We start from the raw sequence: 4,656 nt of genomic DNA, 5'->3' as shown, positions 1-4,656 counted from the left end.
GTAAGAAACAAGCTTTTAATCTGAGACGGCAAATGGGAATTACGCTGAAGGTTAAGATGTACGTCACTTAAAACTGAGTACATAGGGTACACGCTCAGTTGGGGTTACTCATATGTATGGGATAGCTGGAGTTACCAACAACAGAACATATTAATACTATCCACGCAAATGTTTCCCTCCCTCCATGTAAATTGCCGCTGTCATCTAATTCCATGAGATCTTGATCCGCCCTAGTGCTAGACTACACAGTATGTTAGGGATGTCAAAAACACATATGAAAGGGCTTCCAGGGCCGACGTCAATAATAAGTAACGGCCTTACAAGGATGGCGTATTGTGCTCCAGCAGCTTTTCATATTCCCCATGTTTTATGCTAAGATAGTTCCTTTGAAAAGAACACGGCTGAATTCCTTACCAATCTTTGTCTTACCCAAACCAGTGTTCCTCGTATCTTGTTGTCATCAAATGGTAATCTATCTTTCTTCCTTTGTTTCCTGATGTTTCAACTAGAACTACGTCAGCCTACTCACGAATTTGGTGCCCTACCGACGATCGACGGCTGGGTAAAAACTGGATAATCACAAGCAGGCATAAAGTGTTGATGGTTCGCAAAACCTCTGAAGATTCGATCTCAGATCCAGGCGAAACGTCAAGAACAACGTGCAAACTTCCTGGACCACTGCCTAACGGCTTGGCAAACACCTCAAATGACCAATAATTTTCATAGATATGGTGTGTCTGTCATTTCGGCACGTCAGACTTCAAACGAATTTTGTAATTATTGTAGTTTATTTGCGTTGCCATAATGATTGTAGCTGTCCTGCGTGAACTACTTAGTGCAGTCACCTTGTAAGCTTGCTTCACGGAATTTAAGTCGTGTCCTTAACTTATGTCGTAATAAGATATGATGCGTTGTATTACGCATCGTATCCACAACCCGGAGAGGAAACCGTAAGCTCCATTCGTGACAGTAGAAGCGCTGTGCGCGGCAACGTTTTTCAGGTTTGCGTGCGGCTTTTGCATCTTCCACAAGGTCACCATGGCCTTACGTCGCGAAGAAAGGTATGCGTGCCGTATACTACGGGCTGCGGTGCGCAGGAATCCTCCTGTGGTAATGTCACCAGCACTTTACATTGCAAAACTTACGCTCTCAGGTATCTGAATCATAATTTCTTTCCTCAGCATTTCATTTTCTGTCAACAACGAAATTATCCAAGATGGCCTGAACTATAGAGTCGTCTCTGAATTAAAAGCTTCAGCTTACTGAAATGTAATTAGATTTCATCAAGGATTTTGATACATTTGATGAAACAGCTCAGTTTCTCGAACAATGCGATAGTGTGTTTGACATCTGTCTTAAAGCAGATATCAATGAGTCGTTTGTGGGTCAAAGAAGTCTTGGTGGAAACATGTGCTCTTAGGAGTCACACATGGTTCAATCCTTGGTCCAGTATTTTTCTCGCTATGTAGGGTGACTCAGAAGTCATGTCACATAGGACGAAAAATGCATGCCTTAAGAGCTATGACCACTTCTTGATCTTCGATAATGTGAAATGAATCTCTTCTATTGCAAAGCTCTTTGCTTTACATATTTTGGGAGAAGGTAGTATGGACAAAAACGAAAAAAAGGTCTGGTAAACATCGGTTCTAAGCTACATACCTTAAGAACTACGAGCATTTGCTCAAATGGATCCAAGCAGAATGAGACTTAACATCTGAGGTCATCAGTTTCCTAGACTCAGAACCACTTAAACCTAACTAACCTAAGAACATCACACACATCCATGCCCGAGGCAGGATTCGAACCTGCGACCGTAGCAGCAGCGTGGTTCCTGACTGAAGCGCCTAGAACCACTCGGACACAATGGCCGGCTACCATTTGTTCAGTAGAACAAATGTGTTTCACAGCAGCGAAGATTAACAAGTGTTCATACCTTTTAAGGTATGCACTTGTGAGGCCAAGTTTACTGGACATTTTTTTCTTATTTTTGTCCATATTACCTCTTCTCGCAGTATGGAAAGTAAAGAGATTGCAGTAGAAGAGATGTGTTTCGCAGTATCGAAGATGAAAAAGTGTTCATAACTCTTAAGGTATGCATTTTAGAGCCCATCTTTACTAGACTATGCATTTTAGAGCCGATCTTTACTATACTTCTTTGCTTCGAATGATTTTTCCTGTCATATACCTGAATACGTCTTCGCCATGTGGGCCAAGATTACTGAGTCACCAATGTAGACTTTGTCCTACAGGACATGACTGTACATCTGTACCACATTCTCGTAACTACCGCTTATATGCTGGTAACATCGAGTTGTATCTAAGCGACAGTACTAAGAAAATGGCTGCTGCTGTATCATCAAGATGGGCACAAAAGGTAAGTCTTAAACTATTCCCTAAGAAATAACATGTCATCTTCATATCACACCGAAAGTTGATAAGCGAACATTTTCGTGAAACAATTCCACCTATACTGCTTGATAGTACCTAGTTACCTTCTCAAAAAGAGTGCACGATCTCGTCATGATTTTAAATGGGCTTTTTAACAGGGAAGAACAAATTATCACGGTATACATGAAATCTTTGTCTTGCTTCTATGAAAGCCAGAAATTTAGATAAATATTTCCACCCAAAATAAAACAAAAACTAGTCCAGTCATGTCCGGTCGAAGCTTTATTGTGACGTGGTTCACTCTGCAGTCAACAGAAGTTTAAACGTTTTACCTGTTATCGTCGGCGTAGCCACCCTCTCGGCGTATTCCATATCTCGTTTTTCCATCCAGCAGCGAACCACTGTTACTGTAACATTGTCAGCGCTATCCATGCTTTTCTCATCCAATTCTATTTATGTTTGCTTTCCTCCTGCTCATCTACTACCCGTATCCCATTATTTCTCGCTCTGCTCCGAACCAGTGAGTTCATTATTAAGATTTTATTCTTTATGTAGTGCTGCCGTAAATAATAATTATTATACACTGCTCGTGCTCTACACATATTGTAACTTTAACTTGTTGAAACCGTGGAAATTTAGATAAGCGCATACTCGATGCATACCATGAACTTATATAATCTATATTCAGCCCGAAGGATGGTCTGAGCAAGTGCTTCACTAGGCTTCGTCCAAATGGAGGTGCCATGACCTTTCCTTTCTCAGACCTGCCCAGACAGTTACATAGGGGCCTACAGTTTAGCGTGGACTTCGAACCACGTATTAGCAGACTGAAATTATCTTTAAGATGATGGCAAACACTGCTGTCCTGGATTTAAGGCAAATACGAAGCTAACAAACGTAGACTTAGTAATAAGTCAGAAAACGAGCGAGATTCTGTAGATTATTCTCATCTTGTACTTGGAGTACCTGTCTTTTAGTCTTCTTGCGAACTTGAGGCCTGATCTACTGCCTCTACACTTCGATCTCCATTTTAATATGCTCGTTCAGTGGAGATGCTTTGGCTCATAACTGTAGATCGATTTGACACATTCACATCCAGTATTCTTTCCTAATGGTGTTATGCATATTATATAGTCCTCCCCCCATGAACCATGGACGTAGCCGCTGGTGGGGAGGCTTGCGTGCCTCAGCGATAAAGATAGTCGTACCGTAGATGCAACCACAGCGGTATCTGTTGAGAGGCCAGACAAACGTGTGGTTCCTGAAGAGGGGCAGCAGCCTTTTCAGTAGTTGCAGGGGCAACAGTCTGGATGATTCACTGATCTGGCCTTGTAACATTAACCAAAATTGCCTTGCTGTGCTGGTACTGCGAACGGCTGACAGCAAGAGGAAACTACAGCCGTAATTTTTCCCGAGGGCATGCAGCTTTACTGTATGGTTAAATGATGATGGCGTCCTCTTGGGTAAAATATTCCGGAGGTAAAATAGTCCCCCATTCGGATCTCCGAGAGGGGATTACTCAGGAGGACGTTGTTATGGGGAGAAAGAAAACTGGCGTTCTACGGATCGGAGCGTGGAATGTCAGATCCCTTAATAGGGCAGGTAGGTTAGAAAATTTAAAAAGGGAAATGGATACTCCTACCACAGTAGTACAAGTTTATATGCCAACTGGCTCCGCAGATGACGAACAGATTGATGAAATGTATGACGAGATAAAAGAAATTATTTAGATAGTGAAGGGAGACGAAAATTTAATAGTCATGGGTGACTGGAACTCGATAGTAGGAAAAGGAAGAGAAGGAAACGTAGTAGGTGAATATGGGATGGGGATAAGGAATGAAAGAGGAAGCCGCCTGGTAGAATTTTGCACAGAGCATAACTTAATCACAGCTAACACTTGGTTCAGGAATCATGAAAGAAGGTTGTATAGATGGAAGAAGCCTGGAGATACTGGAAGGTCTCAGATAGATGCCTAAGCAGACAGTGCAGTACAAGTTGACAGTTCCTCTTAGGCCTAAATGATGCTATGTTCCAAAAACGAACTTTTATCACCTGACCAAGCACTTTTTATTGGGAAGGAAGATAATGTACCAAGAAAAATATAATAAACGTTATTGGCTGTCTGGCACAGCTCTTTTTATTACTTTCAATCTTGAATCTACCTATGGTTATGCTCCTCAAGCATATTTATTCATCGAAATCACATTTTATCACTTTAGCACAACAAACCATACTACAAATGGTGCGTTTTGCCGATATATTTAATAC

Source organism: Schistocerca americana, chromosome X (assembly GCF_021461395.2).
Source record: "Schistocerca americana isolate TAMUIC-IGC-003095 chromosome X, iqSchAmer2.1, whole genome shotgun sequence".
NCBI lineage: Eukaryota > Metazoa > Arthropoda > Insecta > Orthoptera > Acrididae > Schistocerca > Schistocerca americana.
Note: the sequence above shows the minus strand (reverse complement) of the source record.